The sequence below is a fragment of the Calonectris borealis genome, chromosome 2, assembly GCF_964195595.1.
Source record: "Calonectris borealis chromosome 2, bCalBor7.hap1.2, whole genome shotgun sequence".
NCBI lineage: Eukaryota > Metazoa > Chordata > Aves > Procellariiformes > Procellariidae > Calonectris > Calonectris borealis.
Window position 1 is genome coordinate 60,582,829 of NC_134313.1, and position 13,361 is coordinate 60,596,189.

Genomic DNA, 13,361 nt, shown 5'->3' on the forward strand with positions numbered 1-13,361 from the left:
GATCATACCCTGCTATCAACCCCACATAGCTCCGGATGCTTTATCAAAGTGCTTAAAAACCCACTTCCTATTAAGAAATTGCAATGCTGTCACCAGGGTCTTGCACAGTGAGTGAAAGCTTTATCATTGGTTTCAGTGAGGATAGGCCCCTGGAGCTACTAGAGTGTTTAAAGGTAAGTATGTGTCTGAGATTGTGTTGGGTGAAGGCTTAAGCTGATGTCCTGTATTGGATCAAAGTGCCTTAGCACCTTGCAGAATCAAGGACTTGGAAATAATGACATTCTAGATCTTCTATATGGAAGGGCTGACTTTTGGATTCTCAAAAGCCATGGTACCACAATAGATATGTGCAGGAGATGACATGAAAATGAGATAAAATGCAAATAGTTGATCATCAGAGCTCAGCTCAGACTGATTTGAGTTCCATAGCTTTTCAGATTACCTGAAGGTGGAAAACGTTTGCATTCAGAAACTGTCTTTATGCAGTGATATGTTTCATCTGGTGCTTGTTTTCCATATAGCAAAATTATTTAGTGAGCCAAAATGAGTCTGAAGCCTGCAGAAATATAACACAGGGGACATATTGTTTCATTTTAATATTCTGTGCAGTGCCTGAAGTTAGCAAGAGCTCAGAAGACCTGAACTTCTGAACCTATTTCTAGCAGGAGCCAATTGTCATCATTCTTCTAGCAAAACAAAGAAAAAATGTAACCCTTGTACTCAAACAAGAATAAAGGAAGACACAGGTGGAGATAAAGAGCAATAAGGTTATGGAAGTAAAACAAAAATAAAGGGAAATGGAAGGAAAACAAGTTTGAAATTCTGGTTGTTGCTGCTCTTCTGTGTGCACTTCCATTTTACAACTAGCCTTGTCCCCTATGATTTGCTTCCCTCACATAGGCGTGCCAGTACTGCTCTGAACACTGACTGTAGAGCATCACAGGATGGGCGTAACGAGAAATCTGCCAGTGTGTCACTTCTGTCTCTGCCAAAATAGAGGTTAAAATCTGCTTTCAGGCTTCTCACTCTAGACTGAATAGCTTTTCTGTCCTGCTTCAGAGCTGCATGACACCAGGAATGCCAAGCACGGCTAAGGAGCTTGGCTTCAGTGCTGCCATTGCTCTCCTGCCTGTTTGCATGCTGCCTGTGGTGGCCCAGCTGCTCATCATGTTGTGGGCATTCCTGGAGGGCTCCTGTGGGTAGTGAGTAGCCCTTGAGAAAGCATTAAATCCTTGAGAATGCAGCAACATAAGGCTGTAACTCTCTGGATACATGAGCTTTTGCAGAGATTCTATACATGTGTCCTGCTGATTAGAGCTATTCTTTTCAGCAAGTAACTAAGAATTTGAAAAAGTCTTAAATTAATCTGAAAAAAATAATTAAAAAGTCCCTCTAATGTCACATTCCTCTATAACAAGAGTTAAACCAAACAATCTAGAAAGCTACCCAAACCCAAAGCAAATTATGTGTCTCAACAGATCTCTCAGGTCTAAATAACCACTAACATAATTGCAGTGTGCTGTGACTGGACTTCTAAGAGGGAGAAATAAAACTCTGAGAGCACTGAACAGTGTTTTCTTTAGTTGTATTATGAAAAAAATCTAAAAGCCTGACTGGAGAGAATTATCATGGAGAATGAGCTGCTTCATTGGCCTCTACTATTTCCACTTTGTACTTTACTTTTAAACCACTACTTGGTAAGGATGTTTTCCATGTTGGTAAAAAGAAAATTGAATTAAGGTCAAGTCTTGCATTTGATCCACTTTTTGGAGTTAGTGGAGTTAGCTTGCTTTATTTCTTATACTGATTATCTAATGAAAGTCTCCTAGTTCAACTCCATACTATTTCCATTTTCTCTTTGTCGATTTTTCATGTATGATTAGCACAACCTTCAGAAAATTCCGCCACTACAGAACATCTTATTTTGTATAAATGAATTTTCAGAATCCAATGCTTTTGTCTCTTTGTAACTCTTTGAGTTAGATTATTTAATTACACTACTTCTTCTTCAATTTCCAGATCACATAGAAAAACCACAGGAGATGCTTCACAATATTGCCTGTTGGATGTGCTTGAAGCTTGATATCATTTTACATAAATTCCTCCCATTATTTTTAGAAAATTGCTTCTGTGTTATATATGGCTTTTTATGGAGCTATATCTTAGAGCCAGTTTACTATTAAAAATAAAAATGTAAAAGTGAATTGTCCACTTAAACTGAAATGCTATTTTATGAAGTATAGGTCATTTCTTTTATATGGTGGTATTGGCAGAATGAGTCATCCTTCTAAGAATATAACTAAATTGTCCTGTGGTTAACTGAGTGTAAGCTGCTTTCTGAATGTTTTGCCTCTTACATCCTCACCTCTGGTCTGAGAAGGATATCTCAGAAGATGTGTAGATTTTCAATCTGCAATTCTAGCAATTGTGCCTACCAATTATGCACCTGCCACCACACAATGTGAGCAAAAAGCATTTCCCAAATCAAAATCTGGAATGCAAACACCTCACGCTGTATTACACAGGGCAAGAAACAGGTCAAGCTGAGCAAACAGTAATAGCCAGTGAATATTAGTTCAAATTCAAAAGTCAGTTTTAAAATGACTGTTTTTTTGAACCTCCTAGTCTCTCCAAAAGCACATTCAAACACTTGAGCTTCAGGAGTGCATACGTTCAAACAGTGGAGGCTTACTTCAAACATTGACCCTGAAACAGAATTCTGAATTTTGTATTTTATTGCCCATACACAGTTCAAGTGATATTGTTTCTGCAACCTGAATGGAAGGTTTGTGTAATTACCGTCCCAATGTACATAGATGGGAAAGAATTAATCAGATATCGAGATCTGCTGGAAATAAACTCTGCTTGTATACTCAGACTCTACTGCATAGGCTCTGTTCTAGAGCCCACACAGATACCGCCATTTAATAGCCTTTGCTTTGAGGTCCACTTCAAGTTTCCCAGCAAGGCTGTTTCCATATTATGTAAGCTACAAAGGGCTGCCGCAAGTAGCCATAGTTCCCTTGAGTATACAGGGACAGGAGGAACAACGTTTATATAGGCCCTCCTTCTTCCTCCATTTCCACCAGCAAAGTGGAATCCTTAATACTTGAAGCTTTCTGCCACACAGACAAGTGTGGTAATCAACAAAAGAAATTATGAAGTCTCTTTTTTCAGATAAAAATTGCTGCCAGCAGAAAGAGTAGTCAAATGGATTGTTTATTCAAATGCAAAATGATGATCATTCTATCAGCATTGTTTTGTATTTAATGCTCACCATGATCACCACTGTAAAAAAAAAGGTGATGGAAAAATTCTTAGTGAACTTCACTGACTCTCCTGATATTCTCTCTATTTGGTATATAAGCTCCATTTTTATTTTGACTTTTACTCTGAATGACTATGGAATGAAACTCTATTAATTTCTCATGGAAATTCAACATTCTTTACCAGAGAAATTTTTTGGGAGGGTTGTGGTAAGTTTTCAGATAGTGCACAAAAAAAAGACGACCAGTTTCCTTAAATAAATTCACTGAGAGATACAACTAGTTTCTAATTAGTCTACCAAAAATAGTAGTGGTTGAACTTCTTAGGTATATCCCAGAAGTTTCAGATGAATGAGAATCCCACTGATTTTGCATGCACGGAAGAGTGCAGGGTAGAACCCTTAAATGAGTTATGCGCCTTTAATCATAGGGGAAGCCCCAAAGGAGACACAGTTTAAAGCAAGACAGCAAAGAAATTTATGCCGACACTGCCAGTTATTTTTGGGGAACAGACTAGGGCTATAGTAAATCATAAGAAGAATTATTTTACTATATCACAGAGTATTTTTATAATATGGTGCATATATTTTTGCTGTCTTCTTCATTCAATAGACCTACTTCACTATCACTGAGCCCTAGGGTTCTATTTTAAGGATTTTGACAAATTTAGAATATCTTTTCCCTCACCCTTTTTCTCTGAAGCCTGGTAATGTAGATGCAGATGCAAATTTCCTACACAAAGAACATTTAAAGAGAAGCCTGTTGTCCAAACAGAGATTTAGTTTATGGTGTTTGAATATATATCAATGAAATAAACTCAGTTATTAGTATAGTCTTTTCCTTTACACTGAATAAAGCTTGGATCACGTTGCTTTTCTTCTTAATTTTTCTTTTGCACTTTTCTTCCAGAATAATTTAAATATATGCATGTATTTTCAGTCAGAATAAAGATTCACTAAAATGTTTCGGTGTAGCTTTCATACTTCTCTGTCACTTTTCATTGACTGATATATTTGGATTGGTACAATTAGCATATTAGAAGGTCACACTTTTCCTCCCAAACCAAACATACACAAAGAAACAGAACGACAGAAATAGTTTTTTCATGACACAAACAGACCAATATTTGAGTTTCAAAACTTGGGGATGTTATACCTCTAACAAAGGAAGCACCTAAACTGTTGACAGTAAAAGCAAAATATCCATCTGGAATTTGAGTGTCTGCTATCAATAGAAATGCCCAGAAAAAGAATGGAAATTCAAATGGAAATATTCTGTAACAAAGCTTACAAAGGATGCATTTGAAACCTTGAACTCCCTGTTAATTACAAGACAGTATCTACCAATGAAGTGCTAGCACTAGAAGAAATGAGCAACAAATTATAAATAAGCTTTATATCAAAGTAATATTAGGTATAACTTGGCCTAATCACAGAAAAAATGTACCATTATAGACAGAGAAAAAGGTTATGAAAGAGCTCTCTCTTCCACATAATCTATCAGAATGTAATTTTTTAAGGAACAAATTTTATGTAATAATTCCAACCCTTCTATTCTATTTCACAATATGCTGGGCCTGGCTGGGATGGAGTTAACTTCTTTCATAGCAGCCCATATGGTGCTGTGCTTTACATTTGGGGATAAAACAGACTTGATAACACACCAGTGTTTTGGTTATTGCTGATCAGTGCTGGCACAGCGTCAAGGTTTTTTCTCTTCCCCTCTGAAGAGAGTAGGCTGGGGGTGGGCAAGAGGTTAGGAGGGGACACAGCAGGGACAGCTGACTCCAACTGACCAAAGGGATATCCCATACCATACGACGTTGCACTCAGCAATAAAAACTCAGAGAAAGGAGAAGGAAACGGGTGGATGCTTGTGGTTATGGTGTTTGTCTTCCAAAGTAACTGTTAAACATGTTGAGGCCCTGTTTTTCAGGAAATGGCTGGACATCTGCCTGCCAATGGGAAGCATTGAATGAATTCATCTTTTTGCTTTGCTTGCGTGTGCAGCTTTTGCTTTGCTTATTAAATTGTCATTATCTAGATCCATGAGTCTTCTCATCTTCCTTCTATTTCTTCCCCATCCCACAGAAGAGGAGATTGAGCAAGAGAATGGGTGGGTGTTTGCCTGCTGGCTAGGGTCAACCCACCACAAAGATGGATGCAATTTTGTATTAAAAAAGTCCAAAGGTCATAGCTACCCATCTTGGTCAGTAGGGAATTCATTAATATTAATATTAATGAATAGCACTGTTTTCTGCAACATCCCAGTGCCTGCATAACATTAAATGTAAGTCAGTGGGGCACTAAATTAGGCTGAAATACCAAAAAAGTGGATGACAGAACAAAGCTTTGTGACAATTATTTCAGACACATGCTATGAAGAGTAATAGCTTTTTTCATACTAATTTTTTTCAGCTGTTTTCCATATTAAAAACCAGTTGTTTCCTCTGGAAGCATCAAGTGGTGTCTGCCCACAAGAACACAGTAACCCATGAACTGAAGTAGAAATATGATGAGTTCTTCCTCAATCTTATTTTACAGCACCGCATTGTGGTTTGAAAAATCTATGGGAACCTGCTGGTTTTGCAACGACTTGATGTAAATGAACCATTTCAAGGAATCAGGATTAGAATTTGAAAACTGTAAAAGAATATCTTACAGGTAAAGTGTGATGGATGTCAGGTAACCTGTACTTATAAGGGAGGACTTTATCTTCTCCAACTTTAGCCTTATAAAAGAGTTAAGCATCTGTTATAAGCTAATCATATGGGTTTTCCTTGTTGTCCATAGTGAAAGAGAGCCCTCTCTAAAAGGGGATTCATCCCACTTATCTTTAATGGCAGTCTTAAAATGGGATGAATCAGCTTTTGGCTCTGTCTTTCATTTGACTGCAAAGGAAGCTTGGGCAATTTGTTCGGATTTGTTGCTTAAACTGTTAAAGTGCAGTGAGATGGATCCTAGCCTACTGAAATAAAAAAGCCTACTGATTTCTGGCACACCCAGAAGACAACAACCAACTGAACAGCTTGGAGTTTCTTTTTACTTATAAATTGTGTGCTCATGGTCTGCTTCTGATCTCTGCAGGTTGGGTGTTAAAACATCCACTGATTTTTTCCACATCAGGATGCCCATTTTGCCCACTTTCCAGTCAACAGCTGGAAAGATGGACAGAAGATGATCTGTAAAGGATCATGGTTAACCTAAGTTAATGCAGCCTCTAGGACACTATGATATCCACCCACACCTGGGTCAAGGAGGAAGGGTGGCTCTAAACAGTTAACCAGTATATGGGAAAAAAGGAGAGGGTCTGGCCCTAATTGGAACCATTTTGCCTTCTGCAGCTCTGGAAGTACAGCTAAAATCACGCTATGAAAAGACAAAAACACTTCAAACCTTAAATGAAGAATAAGGTCACTTTAATAAACTTAAATGAAGAATAAGGTAACTTTAATAAATGTATACATTTGTTTTAAATATAGGCATACCACTGGACATTTGGAGAGCACCTGTTTTCCCTCCTCACGGAGAATAAAAGAAACACCCAACATTTTCATTTGAAATAAAAGAAAATTACAGTTAAAAAACAAACAAAAAATGTAGCAGGATTTTCTTTATTATATTCTGTGAAACTGTGAAAAACAATAGCCTATGCAAATACAAATTACAAACTGGAGATACAACATTTCTATAATATCCCAGTACCTTAAATAATTTTACAAGCACCAGTGAACTAAATCACACAGCCCAGCTATCAGTTTGGAAAATATCATTGCTGTTTTAGTGAAGAGAAGTCTGCATTTTCCTAAGGTAATTCCATAGCTGTTCTAGGTTAGAACAAACATGATGTGACTTCAATTGTGTACTTATCTACAGAAGTATCTTTAGAAGATTAAAAGTTGTTTTAATTTTTCTTCTGACTCTGTGTATGTTTTTTTGTTAATTATTCATCAAAAAGAAAAAAGGCTGCTACTCTATTAAGTTATTATCACTCATAATTTCTCCTAACTAATTATTTTACAATACTTTTGCTTTGACTACAGTGCTGCTGGGGCCCTATGAATCTTCATGTACTATGCTGTTGTGGAAATCTCTTTCATTCTGATATTTCATCAATGAATTGGACCAATTTGAGTGATTAAGGATATCAGAATAGAAAAAAAGAAGAAATTTGTCTTAGAAGTGAGATCTTTTGTCTTATGAACTAGTCTACCAGATACGAGAGGTTCACTAGTGGAGTTTAAAACTTGTTGAGAACTAACTTTATCATGGTACTGATGTTTTGGAGCTCTCCAAACATTTAACCTTTTGATGTGGCAAAAGTTTATGTGAATATTCAGCTCCTTCAGACTTAGTACTGCAAGTGGACCTTGTAGATAATATTTACTTTTACAAATTTTACTAAATGACAGAAGAATTAGTGAGGAATTTTCCATCTGGATTAGGAGGACCAAGTCGTAATATACAGGAAACAAGCTCCACATGAAGAAATACTGAAGTATTCACTTTTGGAGGAGAGAATCCTTTCCCAGTTGTGTATGTCTGCGTGCTGCAATCAGCCCCATTAACTCTGCAATGAGCTGTTGCAATAGCATTGCAATTGAAAAGTGCATTACAGGAGACTAATTGGGTGGCTGACATATATTGCTTGTTCCAGTCTCATGAATAATAAAGTTTCAGGAAGACAGAGGTTTAGAACTTTTGCATATAAAAGCAACTTAACTCAATAAAGTTTGCAAGCCAAAGCAAAGAATTGTGGGCAAGTACTATAGGGGAACTATCCTGGTCACCTCAGGAACCACAGTCACAAAGCTGACAAGGGAAAAGCAGGGAAATGTTATTTAGGTGTCTGTCTAAGTTTGTCCATAGGCAAGGGAGCGGGGAAAAAATAATCTTAGTGAAAAAATTAAATTTATCTATTTTCTACTACAGAAATGGAATTTCCCCTTCAAATCTAGTACATTAATGGGCCAATTGAATTTCCCTAATATTTTTAGATCAAAGGCTTAAAACCAAAACAAACCTCTTGGGTTTATTTGGGTTTTGGTTTGGGGTTTTTTTTTGTGATAATATTTCCTCAGGCATTTCTAGAGGGTAGAAACTGAAAACTAGAAATAGTGAAAGATTCCAAACTTCACACACTTTTTCCAATTACCTTAAGAACAATGTACTTCATAGTGAAACTAAAACAAAATCGTTTTCCAATACTGTTGTTGTCTTATTCATATATAGAAGGAAAAGCCAAACGAACTGTAGTTTTAGTGGGAATGCTCTTTTCTAAGTCTGTTTTATCAGTCTTTTAGTCTACAGATTGGTGTCTTAAATTATCTTGCTAGCATAAGATCCCAGGAAGTATAGGTAAGGCATAAAAGGTAATCACTGGACTATAGAGGATATATGTTCTAGCTTTTTACTGACATTCCTAAAATTTATTTTATCTTATCTGAAATCCATCACTGCAAGCAAAACCAGTCATTGTCCGTGTACTCAAGCAGATAGTCAAAATACTTTACAAATGACTATTTACCAGAGTAACAGGTGGCATGGCATGTTTATTACTTCCTACCTTAAATATAGATGAAGGTCAAGATACACCATTTTTAAACTTGAGAGACGAACTATTTTGTGTGTATTTCACATAACACTAAGTTTACCTGTACTGCTGAAATCTTGTTCTCTGTGTTCATTTCTTGTGACAATTCTGTGTGAGTACATAGCTGATATCCCCGATCATCTTTCAGTATTTCTCGAGCCTGGTCCCTTCAGTTCTTAACATATCTTAGGAGGAGAAGAGATTACCTTTTAGTCAAACACCAAAATTATGGCTTTCTGATTATGTTGACTTTCTCACTGGCTTAATTTAAATAATTTCTTTGTGCTTCAGTTTCTAAACATAACATTACAATGAGATATAATTAGTTCATTTTCTCAAATTTTATAAAGATGCAAAATGCTGGTGTTCATGTGCATGACAATTAATATGGAGAGAGCTTGTAACTGTCATACCAGGAAGGTAACCAAGGAAGCCAGACTATTCCTCCTCAGTTTGGCATGCCATCATTAGTTTGGCAACATAGTAATTATCTTATTCTATCTCCTGTTCATAAAGTTTCAAACTACCCCTTTGGGGTAGTTTCTGTACACTCTGCATTTATTTCTTGCAAACTTCCTCATATGAACGAACTTCACAGACAGGTCCTCACATGGCACTGAAGACACAGGAACACAGCAGAGGAGCAACACAGATGATATTTGATGAGGTAATACTTCTCTTTTGATACAGCTAACTTCACATCCAAGAAGCATGTCAGCTTAATCACAGAAGTTCTCATAAAGTCACAGAATAATTTGTGTTGGATGTATAGCCTCGTGAATTTTCTTTTTTTGATAGAAGGGTTAGTATTGTTGTAACTGGACTAACAATAACTTTGTTGTCTTTTGATTAGGTTTTTTGGTTTGTTTGGGTTTTTTTAATTAGGCTAACAAATAATTTCTTAGCTCCATATATAGGCTGTGCTCCCTTTTGCCTGTAACAAAATATTGCATGTAACAGAAGGGACATAAAGAGGTAATCTGGGGCAAAGCCCCAGCCAGAGTAGGCCCAGTTTAGCTCAGGTTACTCAAGGATACTTAGTCAAGGTATGAGTATCTCCAAGGGTGGACATCCACATCTCATTGGGCAGTCTGTTCCGTGTTGGACTACCCTGCTTGTGAATTTTTTTTTTCCTGGTATCTAAGTACAATTTTTCTTGATGCAACTTGTGTCTGTTGTCTCCTTCTGTCACGATGAATCTTAGAGTCTGAATCCACATTGTCTGCTAGCACCCATTACATAATTGGGGACAGCAAGTAAGATCTTCTTTAGCCTTCTTTTCTTTAGACTGAACAAACTCAGCTCTTTTAATATGTCCTTACACTTCATGTGCTCCAGCCTACCAATTGTCTTTGTTGCTTGTCTCTGGGCTCACTCCAGGATATCAGTTTCTTTCTTGTACTGAGGATACCAAAACTGGACATGGTAGTCCAGATGCAATCTCACAAGTACTAAGGAGAGATGAAGAATCGCTTCCTTCAATGGCTGTGCTTTAGCCAATACAGACCAAGATGCAGGTGGCTGTCTTTGCTGCAATGATGTGCTTCTCACACATGTTTAACTTGTTCATCAGGAATGCTGGACTTTATATTTGCCTTCATTGACTCACATGAGGTTTCTGTCAGCCCATTTTTCCAGCTTGCCAAGGTCTGTCTCAATGGCAGCCCTGCCCTCCACTCTATGGACCACTCCCACCTCAGTTTGCTATCATCTGTGATCTTGCTGAGAGTGCATGCCACCCCATCATGCAGGCCATTAATAAAGACTTTAAACCTTACTAGTCTCTGAATCAATACCTGAGGAGTGACACTAATAACTAGTCATCAGTTGAACATTGTATCAGAGATAAGATGATAAGATGAGGAAGAAGGTATGACTCTCATCAAATGATTGCTGCCAGAAGGAACCTGCTTGGGGAGGCAATGATCATGCCTTGCTCTTTTGAAAGCAAAATGAAGAAATAGGTGATGGAAGTCACGCTGAACATATAAATAAAACAACTCCTCAAGCTTAAAATGGGATTCTTGTGAAGCTCTTTGTCTGATCAGTGTCTATCATGCTGTGATATTGTTAAACCCCATTTAATCTATGTCTTAATGTATCACAGCTATCAAAATATGAGGTTATAGAGTCCTGTGCTAAAGTTTAATATGAAGAATCTGATTTATTTTGTGGGGTTTGATAAATGATCAATTTCTGTCATTTTAAACTCAAACAATACCCTCTGAATATAGTTTTTTATATGTTACGTCTGTTAAGAAGAGCTCTGCAATCCATCAATGTAATTACTCTGCTGTTTTAGGCATCGTGATTATATTATGCCCAATGTTCATTTTTTAACGGCTGCAACATATTCAATAGCAAATTTAATCTTAAAGCCTTGGCAATACCATGCCCAACTGCATCTGAGATCTATTTTATAACCTTTGTACAAAATAGTTGCTGTAGCTACAACCCACTTGCTTGTCCTTTTGTTGACAATTAAAACATAGGAAAACTCAGGTACTAGTTCTAATCAAAGCCACAAATACCAGAATGGAAACAGAAGGGATTTCAATATTTATTTTCTATTAGAATTGCATTTTCAGCAACCAGGATGTGATGCCATTATCGTAGATGCTGTAAAAAATGCAAAGGAAAAGCTTTGTGTTCTCACTCAAGCAGTAATAGTTGGCAAACAATTTGAGTTGTATGTGACAATACCTTTCCTATCTAATCAGATTACCAGTTCTGTGGCCAAGTTTCTCACTGTGTTGTTGCCAAAGAAATAGATCCATACACAAGAAGATGTAGGAAACCAGTCTGATGATCACTTCAGTATGTCAGTTCTGAACTGTTCAGTTTATACTTGACAAAAAGGAACAAAATGACAAATGAATTGAGACATCTTCCTGTTATTGCAGCCATGGATTGTTTAGGAACAAAGTCCTCTCTTTCTACAGTTGACATCACTTGCCAACAAGAACTACAAGCAAGGAGAGAACCCAAAGTGTCTACAAGTTTTTCTTAAGCCCCTGCTGCTAATTCTATTTCTCCTTTCTTTCCAAAGATCTAGAATTATTAAAGAAGGTTCACCTAAAATCTAGGATCATGTTGTTCTGTAATGAGTCTCAGAGAGTGGAAATTGTGAACTGCCACACTTACGGGCCTGTGTTTCAGGAACTTAAGAACAAAACTAGTAGTTATCTAGACAGGAAGAGTATGAGAGACTAAACCAGACTTTATATTCCGATATATAAGTGATTCTCTTTTCAGCAAAATGCATAACAGTCACAGTTCTGAGGATAAGGAGGTAAGCGATTTCCTTTAGATCACGGCAGATGCACTAGAACCCAGTGCTTCATCCACTAGAACAGCTTTTTAGAATCATAGGAGAGGGTCTGGACGTAGATCTCATTCTAATTTATGATAGAATTGGTTAATTGCACTTAATTGGAAATAATATTTAATTGCAAATCTCTACATCCAGCACAACCTGAATTTGGCATATAAACAGATTCTCTGTGATTAATAGAATCACGGGAAAGTTTAAACCTTCTTGTACTTTATGAGAAATGTATGGTGTAACACCAGTGCTTTCTTTCTCTGCAATCCCAAATTTTCTTCTGGAAAACAGCTACCTGATTTAAATGTGATTCAACACAGTTTATGTGGAAGTTCTTTTTGCATTGCAAAGGTATTGTTTTACATTTCAGGACATAAACTTTAATTATCAAAATTAACAAGGGTAACAAAAATCTAGCAGTTATTAACTATGTCATATTTTTTTAAATGTATGTCTAAAAGTCCTCTTGTGAACAAACAGTAACAGTGCAATAAATGTTACCTAATTCCCCATTTCGAGTTTATTGCTTTAATAATTCTAAGTTATACAAAATGACAATGTATTAAATCAAGTATGAGGTTTTGTTTGTCTGTTATTCTAATTTTTTTTTAATTCAGCAATGTAAGAAAGTGGCAATTTATTTTGTTTATAAAATACTGTTTTCATCTATACCCAAAAGTGCCTTTTAACTATTTTATTATCAAAATTATTTTGTAGGGCCTAACATACTTCATGTTGGCTACTCTTGCACATAGACTTTTAATGTTTCTCCCAAATCCTTCAGAGAGTTATATTTTGCCAACTATGCTAGTAATAATTATTTAGCAATTAAAATCCTCATATTTCCTTATTACCTCAACTAACCCCTCTCTCCCAACAGCGAAAGAGCTATAAAGGGAGGTTCCACATCGTAAACGAGCTAGAGCCTTCACATCACCTCAGACAAACTGCTTAACTTGCTTATAGAATATGGGGGGAAAGGGGCCTACAGTCAGTCATGGGGAAAAGATTACAGGAAACAAATATTTATTACTGCTGTGTAAGTCAGGACAATCACTAGTGAGTCTGGAAATAATAGGAGGAACAGCTTGAAACTCTGACAGTCAGTGGATTACAGCTCAAATCTAGTCCTTTCCCTCTTATCTTTTGTCCTGTTTTTTCTCACCTTAAATGAAGTT